The following is a 15,817-nucleotide window of genomic DNA, read 5'->3' as shown; positions in this document are numbered from 1 at the left end:
TACGAATTAAAACTTTAATACTAGAATTCTTAAACCAAATATCAGAATAGAAGTTAAACCAATTAAGCATAAACAATAATCACCAAATAAATACCATCCACATGTCACCAATATTTATACGTGGAAACCCGGTAAAAGGAAAAACCACTGTGGGAAGCCTACCCACAGTCAAATAATACTTCTGCAGTAAGTATGTGAATTACAATTGAGGGGCCTGCACTCGCAGGAAGGCCAACAACCTAGAGCACACTACTCATCACAAAAGGAACATCACTGACTATATAGAAATCTAGACTACAATCCAGAGAAGTGTTGAACTGCAAAAGATAGCATCTCCTATGCCTGAGTATAGTTTCGGTTAAGCTCAATACTGGAGGACTAAATCCTCTTACATAAACCCAATTCAATCTCCAATGATCGACCAAATCCTCTTCCTAAATAATATTACATTATTCTCACATTATATCCCTTTCCATCCATAATCTCTATGCACACAATCTACAATGAGATCTTACATCTATATATACAAACCCTCGACCATAAATAATCAAGTCAACCACCAAATAATAAACCAATTACATAATTACAAAACATGTTGGCTTTAGACCAAACAAATAATATCCAACACATAAGACATCCCAGAAACACATCAAGGGGTCCAATCCACATCTTACATTAAAGTCGATCCATAACCTAGATCAACCAGGACCCAATATAGGTCCACACACTACAACAATGATCTCCATCTGCCAAGTCTCGAACATGATCACCAACAACATCCTAAAACTCCACCAGAAGCTGCACCAACACCACTTATGCAATTCATCAAATATCTTCATCAAAATCTCTGTCAGTGAAACCCTCGTAGGAATCATAAGCCAAGCTTCTAAGAAAACATGATAGCATCTGATCACCAGACCAAAACCAACTTACTGAATATGAACATGAGTATCATGAATAAGACAATTCCATAACCAAATCATATGGGAGCCTACTGGATCATGCCGAATCTAAACCAACCAGAAACCCACTCATCCTACCAGCACCATAAGGGTGTCGGTAAAGCATCCAAACAACTAGTGTTGGCATCAATGAAAAAACATCAATGCAACACATAATCAATTCAACCAAATGGCCAACACAACATTCTAAACCTAAATCAAAAATGAAATCAGTCTTCTCCATAGATTTGACCCTACTGAGCAAGGTCCCACACTTCAGGGTTGTTTCTAGGTTTCACAAGGTTGTTGAGTTGATAGCTCAACAAGTGTGCAAACTTCAGTGACAACAGTTTCTACACGTCTGATGGGACAAATCTTTCAATTCATTCAAATAAAATCTATTGGTCAAGGAATTTTAGGCCAAGCCACCAATCATACCTATAGAATCATAAACTGTACACCCTTAAATGGGTGGTACAATGTTGGCATTTTGATGATTTTTTGATTGTCATTGATGGACACACACTTTCTTGATGTATGAGTTATGCTCAATCGGTAATTGATCCAACTGATATTATGTATTATTGGATGTATAGTCTTTAGACTATCGGTGTTTTGTAGAAAATGGTTTACCGGTCACAGATTGTATGAAGACCGCAAGCGGTATGAAGACCCCAAGCGATACAAGGATCCCAAGTGGTTCAAGGAGCTCAAGTGGTACGAAGGAACCAAGCGGTAGTTAACTTTTGATTGGAACACTACGATCTACCACTCTTCATTTTTGACAACCGGTAATTAGTATATTGTATTAACCAGTATTACTCTGTGATGAGTTACCAACCGGTATTACTGTAATGTGTGATGAGTTATCATCCACCGACACTTTGGCGGTGATTTTGTGTCGTGTTACCAAATGTATCTAGATGCACTGAACCTAGGAACTTGTAGTCTAATTCTATTGGACCAACATTAAATCAAATTCTTTTATAAGGACATCATGTCTAGGGTTTGCATGGGAGATGTGTGATATGTGAGACATAGAAGAGAAATGGTTATGTGCGATCATTGAAGAGAAGATTAGGTCTATGTGAAGAGATAGAGTGTGGAGATATTCAAGACTGAAGTAATTCTAAAATGCATTAACAATGACTTGTCAAGGATCTAACTAAGCATAATGTGCTATTAGCTAGATCATTCACTTGTTGATTACTAATATCTTCGACAAGTCTGAAACCCTTAATGGGGTAGGCCCAGCAAAGCCTTTGTAAATCCTCTAACAAGGTGGTTCACAACTGTGGATCTGAAATCCTTTAACAAGGTAGTCTTTAACAGGACTTATCTCCTAACAGAGATCTAGATTCCTAACAGGATCTGTTCTAGTGAAGAACATTGTATGACCTTAACCGGTCTGTTTACCATTCTGCAGATAGTTACTTGTGAGTTTCTGCTCACTGTGGTTTTACCCATTTGGGTTTCCATGTCAAATATCTTGTATTATGGTGATTTTGCTTTTGTGGGTGAATGCTTTGTTTTCTATTTGGTTTGCATTTATCTTAACTGGTTTATTAGTGAATCTTTTGTACTGGTTATCTTCTAAACTGTTTAAAAGTTTGTTTACAATATTTTTTGGTATACTAATTCACCCCCCTCTTAGTATTCATCAATTGGTATCAGAGACAATCTTTCTATAAGTCTAACCACTTGGAAGGAGATATGGGGGAATACAGTGTGAGGGAACTTACTCATCATCTCACTCAGACTAAGAGAGCCTATGACGAACTCAAAGTCAAGTATAAAGCCTCTTTGGCCAAAAGAAGAGAGCATGCTGAAAAACTAATGGAACTTACTGAAAATAACTCTTTTGATGAAGCTGACATGGATGCCCTAGTTGAAGAAGTTGAAAAACTAAATGAATCTAAAGCCAATCTAAGAGAGGAGTTGGAAGGACCGACTATCAAAATGTGTCAAGAGCTTGAGAACAAAAGGAAAGCCGAAGATCTGGTAAAAGAAAAAGATCATGAGATCTCCAAGCTGAAGCAAGAAATCAGTACCCTTACTGCTCATCTTCAGGAGAGTAAAGTGGAAAAAGAAGAAATACGAGGTGAACTAAACATGGCTATTTCTGATAATGTAACCTTGATGGAATCTAATGCTGCTATTTCCAAGGACCTTACTGAGTCAAAGGAGATACTTGCCAAATTCAATCAGAGTACTGCTAAGCTAGAGCAAAAGCTAGAATCGGCAAAGATAGTAAAGAATACCACTGGACTTGGTTTCTCTGGGTATGAGGAAGGTGAGACCTCTAGAACAAAAGTTGAAACATCAAAGAAGCAACCAACATCCAAGGATAAAGGTAAGAAAAAATTTAAACCTGTTTGCTTTAATTGTCTCAAAGAAGGACATACAGCCAATGTGTGTAGAAGCAAGGCCTACAATAATTTTCCTTATTTTCAAAACAATATGCCGAGATCCAATAGATTCAATGGAAACTGTTATGCATGCAACAAGTTTGGGCATTGAGCATTTGAATGCAGGTCAGTTTTGCACAACACTGGGAGATATCCTCCAAGGACTCAAGGAGTTATCCCAGTATTTTCTGTGAACCGGAATCACAACCGGTACAATACCTATGACTATCGGTCGGGTGGTTATCAAGAGGCAACTAGTTGGAGAGCAACCTGTTTGATCTGTCATGGTAGCGATCACACTGCTGTAACATGCAGAAGAAAGAATGGAAGTATGAATAACGGACCATGGAGAACACTTGGAATGGTATGCTATCATTGCAACAAACTGGGACACATTGTCAGAACTTGCAGACTAAGAAAGAACCTATCAGATGATATACCGATCACTCCAGAAGGGAAGATTGATGTTGAAACTGTTTAAGTGGAAATGAACAAAACATGGAAAAAGAAATCAGAAGAAGAGTCACAGAATGAACCTGTTTCTGCACCTAGTGTGGAAAACTCTAAACCGAAAAACTAAGCTTAAGAAAAGCTTAGGGGGAACATATCAGTAAAATATTTTGAACCCCTAGTTTATATTGGTAAAGGCCTTAACCGGTATATTTTACCTATCAATCAGTAGAAGATTTGAAGCGGTAAAAGGCAAAATTAGGGTTTCTGCCCTAGCGGTGATGCATTTATTATGGTAGGTGAGAATTTGTTTAAAAGGGTTTTCATCATCATTTTAACTTATCAGTTTTCAAAAGAAGATTTTTTTTCAAGAGCAGAGCAACCAGAGCGATTTGTCTAGCAGTTGATGAAATCTTGTGCGAATTCTTGTAATCATCTTCAAGCAATCAGTGAAGAACTCTACATGGTGAACTTGCAACCAAAGTGATGTTTTGTGCACGACATTGGAAAACCTAAATTCTAGTTTGTGAAGGTATTTTACGAAATTTTTACTTATCATTTGATCATGGCTTCTGCATCGCACTCTAGTTCTAGTGCACCTAAAGATTGAGCTGAATTTCTTCAAAAGAAAATGAAATATAATGCCTTATCTCAAATACCCACCAGAGTTATTGTTGAGGAAGATATTTTAGGGTATATAGACTATAAATTGGAAGACCTAGGATCCCTAGTGATTCATTCCCAACTAAGTCTATTCTGTGGGGATGACAAGAAGATCAAACCTGAGTATAGTGTCCTTGAGAAGATGAAACTGCACAATGCAGTATATTTTTTGGAAGAGTTCACAGAAGAACACATTCGCATCATCCTTAGCAAAGTGCATGGTGACAAGATGTATCTCGAGCAGACCCATGACATCACACCAGAAGCAATTTATGTCATCGCTGGTTTCTACAATATTGGAGAGGTACCAGCTCTATGGAAGGTCACCAAAACTGAAATGACAAAGCTCACCAGTTCTGTGAGTGACCAATGGGCAATGACCATCAATACCATCTTTGATGATCTGGTAAAATATGCTTGCATGGTGATTGGTTACCAGATGTTTTATGCCAGTAGAATGAATTATGTCCCTGCTACTGTGGTGAATGCTGCTTACAAAATGATCAAGGAAGACACTACATTTGACCTATGTACCTGTCTTCAGAAGCAATTACTGTTGAATTTGAAGTCCATTAAACAAGACAATTCTCTAAGGTTCGGGTTTGGCCAACTTCTAGTTGGTTTATTCTTTTATTTTCAAGGTTATTTCCTTGGAGTAGGTGATGTCCAATGGTCTGTTGACCTACCGGTTTCCAGACAAATTAAGGAAAGTCTACAAGAAGTAGGAACTAGATATCTTGAGGTTCTTAACAAGTATTTTGATGAATTCAAGAAAAAGATGAGCCATAGAATGAGGATATTTGATGATATTATGAAGAAGTATGAAGATGGCATCTGCTTCACAATAAGGATAGATGACTACATAATGGAAGCAGTGGAACTGAGAAAGGAAGTAGTTGGCCCTATGGGGTATGAAGTGATGAATGACATGTTGATCAGGTATGCCTCTACCCTACTTGCCTCACCACTAGATGCAAAGAAAAAGAGAACCGGTACCTACGTGGAAAGGATCACACTGATTGAAGAACCAAAATAGAAAAAGGGCAAAGCAATGTCATCGGTATCTGCACCAATTACCTCTGCCAGTCCGAAAGTGACCAAGAGGTCACCAGCTAAGAAGAAACCTGAGATTATTCCAACAAAGGTATTTGAGAGGAAGTGAAAATCCAAGACCCACTCACTGGAGTCAGAGGACACTGAACCGGAGATTCAAACAAAGAAGACAAGGAAATCAAGCAAAAAGACAAAGTCTACCGGTAATGTACCTACAACTTTAGCACCAGTAAATATAGACATATCCTCTTATAAACCAATGACATATTGTCAAAGGACAATAAAGAATATTAGGAGAAAAGTACTTGATGATTTTAATGATAATGAGAAAGAAGAGGTAGAACAGGAAGTCATTAAATACTTATATATTAATGATCGATCGCCATCTAAAATTAGATCAGTTACACCAAATTCTTTGTATAATTCTTTGGATAACAAATGGCACATTGCAATTGAAAGAGAACAAGAGATCAGGGAGAAAATTTTTGCACAATATTTTCCTGATGCTTCAAATTCTGAATTATTTGAAATAATGGATAAGAACAAATGCATCTTCTTCATGAGAAGGAGAAGACTTAGGCTATTAGAAGGTAAAACTTCTGGAGTGGAAAAGGATACTCACATACATGTGAAAGATGATGTCAATATGCACTGAGTATCTGAAGCTGCTAAGCAGGCTAACCAAGCATCGAACCTATCCTTAGACAAACCGGATGAGGTAGTTGATAGTCAAGGAGAAAGAGTGATAGAACAAATTGACACTATTGATGTTGATGTATTAGATATTGAGGATGTCACTCCTGACAAAGAACAAGCTGAGAAAGAGAAACAAGACAAAGAGAAAGCAGAGAAAGAGCAAAAGGAAAAAGCAAGACAAGAAGAAATCAAGAGGAAAGAGTCAGAGAAAAAGAAAAAGGAAGACAAGAAAAAAGAGGAAGAGAAAAATAAAGAGGAAGACAAGAGAAAAGAGGAAGAGAAAAAGAAAGAAGAAGATAAGAGAAAAGAGGTAGAGAAGAAGAAAGAGGAAGAAAAGAAGAAAGAGGAAGAGAAGAAGATAGAAGAAGATAAGAGAAAAGAAGAAGAGAAGAAGAAAGAAGAAGAGAAGAGGAAGGAAGAAGAAAGGAAGAAGGAGGAAGAGTAGAAAACACAAGAAGAGGAGAAAAAGAAGAAAAAAGAGGATAAGAAAAGAGCAGAAAAGGAGAAGGAAGCAGAGAAGAACAAACAAGCAGAGATCAAAACAAAAGAAGGAGGGCAAACTCCTAAGGCAACCGGTGGTCAAACCAAATAGGTTGATACCACCAGTCCTATTGTTCTAACTCTTGCAAGTCTGACTCAATCAGTAGATGAGTCTAAGCTACTACGAAGCATAAAACTTACACAGGAGAGACTAGAAGAATTGCAAAGGAAGAAAGAACAGGATGTCATACAAACTGCGGTTGACACTCTTACCAGTCTAATTCTCGGTACCAACCTCCCCAGTACTGATTCCTCTCTATCCAAGCTCAAACTTCTTTGTACCCTAGTGGAGAATCAGGTACAATGCTTGGAAGATGTTGTTGAAGCAACTGCAAAGAAGAACCATGAAAAGGCACTCAATGTTGCCTTAGTCAAGCAAATGAATGTACTGCGGACACAACTACTGAAACAACAAAATAATATCAGTGTTGCAATGGGTGAAGGTAAATTAATATTGATTAAAATCTGTCAACCCCATCTATTTTGTGACGACGTGCTTAAAAAAAAGCTCAACTCCAATCGGAGTTACAGGCATATATCAGCAATTTCAAGATGCCATATGATTCATTCACTACCTATGGACAAACCGTTCATCGTTATCAATAGCAGACTGCCAAGATGGACTTAGAGATTAGGAACTAGACTCAAGATTTGCAGGAGCTTCAACTGCTCCTATTGCCAAGACTATAGATTCTTCAGAAATGTTTTCTCAACCTGGAAGCTATCAAGGTAACTCAAGAGATGAGTACCATTGATGCAATGGAAGAATTGGCATTCCAGATGAAGACTGAAAGTGAGGTTTCTACCTCATTACTTAAGTCTCGGACATTGGCTATGAAAACTTTTGTGAAGGACTTTAAATCTATTTTTGAGAAATTTCATTCCTTATTGTCATGAACATTTACTCTATTTTTTATTATATAAGGAAACAGGGTTTATTTTGCATTACTTTGTCATTGTTGGAAAAGGGGGAGTAGTGTATATTAAAATTTTGGTGAATGTTACCATTTCATGTACTTTCATCTTACCACTTTGGGGAGTAGTGTGCATTGAAATTTTTGCAAGAGGGATAGTGTATATGCTTAGGGGAGTAATTTTGATTATGGCATTTTTGTTGTAAAAACACTGAGATGTCAAAATTTTCCTAACTGTTGCCATCAATGCCAAAGGGGGAGATTGTTGGCATTTTGATGATGTTTTGATTGTCATTGATGGATACACACTTTCTTGATGTATGAGTTATGCTCAACCGGTAATTGATCCAACCAGTATTGTGTATTATTGGATGTATAGTCTTTAGACTATCGATGTTTTGCAGAAAATGGTTTACCGGTCACAGATTGTATGAAGACCACAAGTGGTATGAAGACCCCAAGCGGTATGAGGATCCCAAGCGGTTCAAGGAGCTCAAGCAGTAAGAAGGAACCAAGCGGTAGTTAACTTTTGATCGGAACACTATGATCTACCACTCTTCATTTTTGACAATTGATAATCGGTATATTGTATTAACTGGTATTACTTTGTGATGAGTTACCAACCAGTATTACTGTAATGTGTGATGAGTTATCATCCACCGACACTTTGGCAGTGATTTTGTGTCATGTTACCAAATGTGTCAAGATGCACTGAACCTAGGAACTTGTAGTCTAATTCTATTGGACTGACATGAAATTAGATTCCTTTATAAGGACATCATGTCTAGGGTTTGCATGTGAGATGTGTGATATGTGAGACATAGAAGAGAAAAGGTTATGTGCGATCAATGAAGAGAAGATTAGGTCTATGTGAAGAGATAGAGTGTGGAGATATTGAAGACTGGAGTAATGCTGAAATGCATTAACAATGAGTTGTCAAGGATCTAACTAAGCATACTGATCTATTATCTAGATCATTCACTTGTTGATTATTAATATCTTCGACAAGTCTGAAACCCTTAACCGGGTAGGCCCAGCAAAGCCTTTATAAATCCTCTAACACGGTGGTTCACAACTGTGGATCTGAAATCCTTTAACAAGGTAGTCTTTAACAGGACTTATCTCCTAACAAAGATCTAGATTCCTAACAAGATCTGTTTTGGTGAAGAACATTGTATGACCTTAATTGGTCTGGTTACTATTCTGCAGATAGTTACTTGTGAGTTTCTGCTCACCGTGGTTTTTCCCATTTGGGTTTCCATGTCAAATATCTTGTGTTATGGTGATTGTGCTTCTGTGGGTGAATGCTTTGTTTTCTATTTGGTTTTCATTTATCTTAACCGGTTTATTAGTGAATCTTTTGTACTGGTTATCTGCTAAACTATTTAATTTGTTTACAATATTTTTTGGTATACTAATTCTTCCCCCCCCCTCTTAGTATTCATCATACAATGCCATGCTTAGGTTAGCACCCGCCTTATTGTGTTTCCATCTTGTATTTCAAATTCTCTTTAAGAATTTAATTAATTAATTTAATTAAATCTAAAGTCTTCTTTCATCACTCTACATATCATAAAATTGGGCCCTTAACCCTAAGTGTGCCCCTTTTTATTTTATTCTTCCAATTAATTATTTCATCAAAAACCTTATTTCCTATTTCAACGTTCAAGGTCTGATTTCACATATCTAGACACCTCGAATCTCCACATACTCCTAGAATTGACTCTAGAATCACAATATCTTGTTTTCTTGAAAATTTGGCAAAATGTTGTTCGAACCAAGAGGCAGCCTCTTGGTCTTGATATTTTCTCCCCAAATTTTGGGGGCATGTTTTGGTGGTAATTTCATGTTTGAATCCATATAGTTGTGAAATTATATTGATTCTAGGTCTACCTATGATCAAAAACAAAGTTAGGGTTTCATACATATAACCTTTCCTTTCCTCATTTGAAGGATCCATCTATAAGAAATTGAAGGAGCCTCTTATGAAGTGAAAGTGCAGGTTATTTAGAGCCTACAATCAACAAATCAAGAATTAATCAAGCATTTATCAAGCCTTCATCAATCATCTTCAACATCAATTAGGAGCTTTGAAGACATTAAAGAATAATAGGAGATCACCGACTATTGATTGGCTTGTACCTCTCCCTTAGGGTTTGGTATGATTTCATGTTATTTTCATGTCTTTGTATGAGCTTCATAACATTCATTTTTTAGATTTACATTCATTCTTTAGATCCATTATTGCATTTGTGATTTGAAGCATTTACATTTACATTTACAATCAATTAGGGTTTTCTCTCCAAAGTGTAGGGTAGAACTCTAGATCTACTTTCTTGCTCGTTTAGGATCTTGCATACACACAAGATTCTTGGATACACAAGATTCTTGCACACACATTTTCAATACATCATCAGCTATTTGTGGATGTAGAAATCACCAAAACAAGGAGTTTTGACTAAGGCAAAACCCTATATAGCCACCTAGACACCATTTTTCAAGTTGCAGGTAAAGGTGAAGGAATTCTACGAATACACAATATTCAAAACTAATAGATCACATAGGTACAGACTCAGTCTCGAGAGAAGACCTTAATTTTTGAGACCAGGGCGTGGCGCCCTAGTCTAGGACCAAGACGTGGCACCTTGGTCCTTTGGTTTTTTCAGCTTCTTTTGGTAGTTCAACAAATTAGAGTCTCAACAACATTTTCCAGAAGTACAACAAGGTGTAGTATCAGGGACCAAGGCGTGGTTCCCTATTCCTTCTCAGCTAGCCATATATTTTGGTGATAGGTGCACATTTGAATTCCCCTTCCTACTCTATATTTAGTGTCTTAGTTTCAGATCTGCAAGTTTCATTATTTTCAGTTTACATTCACATCTTTGTTTATCTCCTAGCATAGTTGATCATTTCATTGCATTTTGCACATCTCCTCTTCATAGCAGCAAAGGAATAGAAAACCTAAATATATTCCTTGACCCTCTCCCTTACAAGAAGTGGTCAAAGTGAATTATCTCTTAGGTTCTTTCATATTCCAATGTGTGGAGGAAAGTGGGGTTATGTCCTAAACTACCCGATCCACTTTTTCGGCATCACAATACCACAGTTTTTGGCACACCCAGTAGGAATAATCCTTCATCAAGTTGAAGATTGAATAATTTCTTCAATGTATCCAACCTTGAAGAGGCAGCCTTCAAGGACCTAATGACTCTATAATTAGTTGGCAATCTATTGGTATATTACTAGTCTTTTCTTGAGCAAATCCATTTTCACTTTTAAGCATTTCATTAAACAAGTTTTACCTCATCCAAATTCTTTATAATGAATAAATATTATGGGACTACCTTGTTTTCCCCTCCTTCCCATGATCCTATTGGTTTTTTTACTTCTTATTAGCAATACCAAACTAGGAATGCTCCTAGTTTTACCCTAAAAAAAATTGCTATAGCAGTAAATGGACATTTTCCTAATGCTTACCAACCACACACCCCTTCTTAGCCTTCTTGGTTGCCTAACTATGATCATCAATAGCCCAAAGAAGCCTATTTCAATCCCTATCAACATGCCCATCAAAATGAGAAAATTTTGGAAGATTTCAATATTATAGATATGATGTTGAACTTCCAAGAGCAGTTGAGGTCTATCTATCTAGAGTAAGAGAGCCACCAACAACATGTTCATCTTGCTTATCAGGATCAACTTCAATAGCATAAGATGAAGGCTTAAGGTAACAACATGAGGATTTTCTGACAAGGTAGTTTGGTGTTTCTAGAGAGGAGGAAATGAGGCAGCTCGTAACTTTAGAGAGGCAACTCATGTAAGGAGAAATATCAGCCCCTAAATATTCTAAGTTTGAAACCCAAAACTTTAAGAAAGGGAAGCCCTCCAAACCACGCCTCCCAAATTTAATATTCTAAGTTTCAAAGGCCCCTGGCCTACTATTCAAACTTCTTTGTTGCCTTTTCAAAAAACCTTACCTATTAAATCTTCTTTTCTCGGTACTACTTCACTCTTTGAAGGTGGACCTATTGTTTGGAAAGTTGATTGACTTGATCATCAAGGGGGTGGAGAAGTGTTGTATGCCAGTTGTAAGATTCATTATTCTTAGAAAGATCAAGGTTTAGACTTTCTATAAGTGGAATTTGAAGATCATCTACAAGGGTAGGGAAATGAGCATGAATATGAAGACAACATGGAGGAGCTAGTTAGATCAACTCGTGATGTTAATCATTCAGAACACAAGTCAGCCTATAATGAGAATAGTGAAGAAGAAAATATTTTTTGTCTTACCTAATTTTTTTCTATTTTCAGAGGATTGGATGGAGATTGATGCTCCTCTATGTCCAAATGATGTGTTTGTTGCGCATATCGAGGAGGCCACAAAAAAAGATGTTATTGTTGCAGGCAGTATGGGGAACAAAATGTGTCATGAGCATGAGATATTGAAATTGGCTACCAAGAGGAAGAAACAAAAATATAGAGGCAATGTAAAGATTTTATATCTGCCTATGAAGTGCCCCATGAATCTAATTTTTGTGTTGATGACCTAACTATCAACACATGTGATTACGATGTATGTTGTTTCTCCCCTATTCTTGAAAGTGATGATGTTGAATATGAGGTCTTCATTCAAGGTGAAGATGTTTCTTTTAGCATTAGGAACAATGCACTATTGGCAAGAGACACTACATTGTTCATAAGATGTTGTAATGATAGAAAATTTAGTAAGATATCCAATCCGCAGATTGATTAATGTCCAATGAGGTCTGGTGGGAAGAACAGGTTATCCAACAAAGTTTATAGTATTTGGTATTGCAGATCTTAGAGATGCATTGTAGACATATAATCTGCCTTATTTCAGACTTATGGTCTCTGATGTTGTGAATTGAGTAAGTTGGAAGATCTGGTAGACGGTTTTCTTGTAGAACAGTGTTTTGGTGCAGTAACGTGTGAACATTCATTGTGTGGATCATTGGGATGATTTTGGTGATTGATTTTGTGTTAGAGGTTGTTTGAGATGACATATGGGAAGTGTGTGGACATCTTGTTTTGGTCCACTTAGTTGTTTTTGGATCGGATTGAGCCGACTTGGGTAACATTTTTCATTTGTGTTATGCGGTTTTTTGGCCGACATGGAATTGATCCAAATTGGCGATGCAGATATATTAGACCAATTGATCTGATCATTTTATAGATCGATGGTTGTGTGCGGTGCATGAATGATCGATTGTTCATAGTTTCACATGTACAAGGTGAATATTTGTGCTCTAGTATGTTGCAGAATATTAGAACAGAGCAGAGTAGCAGAGAAGAGTGTGACCATGTGCTTTGTGCTTAATGAGAACTATACTTAGGAATTTTTTGATGCTATTAAATAGTTCAAACTCTCTTGTATCTCTTATAATCATTTTGTAAGGCAGTGAGCCTTCCGAGTTGTAGCCCTTATTGTAAACATTGAGAAATGAGCTCTAGGCAATGTGCCTAAATGCATGTGCATTCCCCTTATGTAATATTTTTATACTTCTAACAGAGTATATTAATATTGTGAGTTTGAATCCCATCGTGGTTTTTCCCTTAAACAGGTTACCACATAAAAATCTTGGTGTTATGGTGTTGTTGATCTTGGCTTTGTGTTTCTGCACTTAATTTTCTTCATTTGCATAAAGTGGTTGAAAGATCAGGTTATTAAAGTTAATTTTTTTGAACACTAATTCACCCCTCCCTCTCAGTGTTCCCTTGATTTCAACAATTGGTATTAGAGCCAGGTTCCTCGAAAGGAGCCTAAAAACTTGAGGGAGATCCGGGAATGTGTCTTAATGGATTCCAGTGGTCTTAGACAACAACAACAACTTGTTGCACTTGATGATCTTGATCAGTCCAAAGCTAAAGCCCAAGAATTGAAAACAATTCTGAAGGATGTTGAAAATTTCATTCAGCCATTAAAGGAGAAATTGATTAAGTCCAAGGAAAAGAGAAAGGAGCTTTTTGATCACCTTTAGAAGAAAGAAAGTCAAAGCATTAATTAAGAAGCCCTAAAAGAAAAGACAGAAGAATATGAAAAACTTGCTAGAGCTAATGCACTTTATAAAAATGAAATGGAACCCATTTTGATGAAATTGACAAGGGAGATTGAAGAAAGGAAGAAGAATGAGGAAAAGCTTGCTTAGTCCTTGAAAGCCGAACTTGAAGAATGTTGCAAACTTGAGAATATGAATGGACAATTTTTGAGTGACCTTCAAAATGCTAAATAACATGAGGAAGATCTTGGAAATCAGGTCCTCCTTCTCAAATATGATCTTGATGTATCAAATGATTACAAGGAGAAGTTCTAGATCATATTAGTCAGACTAGATGAGATGCTTGCAAGTCAAAAGAATCCTAATGATACTCAAGGTCTTGGATTTGAGAAAGGTGAAAGCTCCAAGTTAGCTGAGTACAGGAATAGTTCAAGAAACCCTCCGGTAAGGCAACCTAATGCTCATAAAATCAATGGTAATTGTCTTGATTCCAATAAATTTGGTCATATGGCTAGTCAATGCAGAAATAGGATGAACAATATGTTAGCAGCATCCAGGAAGGAAGACTGGGAGGGGGGAGTGAATCAGGCTTTACTAGAATACCAAACTTAAACACAAAACACATATTTGATAAACTGCAGTAATAAGACAGATAAGAAAATTGAAAGCACAACACACAACACCGGGATTTTAACATGGAAAACCCAGGCAAGGGAGAAACCACGGTGGGAACCTACCCACAGTAAGATGATACTTTGCAGTAGTATGTGAAAATATTACAATAGGGACTGTACATACATTTAGGCACACTTTCTAGAGCTCACTGTTCAAATGATAATGGCCTAAAAGGATACAACCCTCAAGGAAGTCTCACTGACTTACAATAAGATTCAGACTATAATCCGAAATAAATGAACTAAAAGAATAGCATCTCCAAATGCCTGATTACAGTTTTGGTTAAGTATAGATGTCTACTCTGTAACACCAATCTCTCCTCAAACTCAACACTGAAGAATAAATCACTTGTTCACACATAAACCTCTTTCCGATAATGCAGACTTAACATTGACACCTAAATTACATGAATACATCACCTATATATACAAATCATCAACCTTGATGACAAGGTCGGCTAAACTCTCGACCCTTAATTACAACACATGATACAAAGATTGACCACCAAACTAATATAATGGTTTACATAGCATAATATGGTCCTAAAAAAAATTCCCAACATACAATGCCACCAGAAATCACACCAAGATCAACTGCAACACGCTACACTAGCGAGAAAACCACATAATACAAAAATCATCACTGATTCATAAAAACCAACAAAAGCTCACACAAAGATCAATATAGATCATCAAAACAAATAGGACACAACTAGGAAACACCAATAAACACATTAGAAACATCAAGAACAGTTACACCAACACCACTTATCAAATCTTCATCGATCAACATCTAAAAGGTCAAGAACACAACCAATCGACAACTGTCATGAAGAAAGATAACTTGCAGAGTACCAAATCATGGTCCATCAGAAGTGAAGATACACAAGAACATCCCAAGCAATATCTCAAAAAATCAACACAAGATATGATCACACCAGAATATACCAATCTCTGTAAAATAGTGATCAACAAAACAAAACAACAAACTGGATCATAAGATCTTCTCAATCTGCAATCACTGAAGCAATACACAAGAATATGTTGACATCGATGACAATAATATATCCTAGCAGCAACAATGACCAACAATATTCAATAATCTTCCCGTTTGGCATTGATGGCAACATATGAATGTGAAAAACAATCAATGCAAAGAAAGAAGATATCTCTAGCAATCTCTAACAAACTCCCCCTCAGAGATCAAGACATATAAAGCAATTTTTCACATGATATATTTTCCCCTTTGACAATAATGCCAAAGAATAAAAAACCAAAATCACTCCCTTAGAATATGAAACATGAATCTCTCTCCCCAAAACACAGATTACTCCAATAGAGGAGCAACACCAACTCATCAATCTGGATAAAAGGATAAGACTTGTGAAGTCCATCAAATTGATGCAACTCAATGCATCTAGTTCTCATTAGGAGGGGTAGATACCCCTAACTTGTCTCTCA

This window comes from Cryptomeria japonica, chromosome 8 (genome assembly GCF_030272615.1).
Source record: "Cryptomeria japonica chromosome 8, Sugi_1.0, whole genome shotgun sequence".
Taxonomy (NCBI): Eukaryota; Viridiplantae; Streptophyta; class Pinopsida; order Cupressales; family Cupressaceae; genus Cryptomeria; species Cryptomeria japonica.
This window is presented reverse-complemented; position numbering follows the sequence as displayed.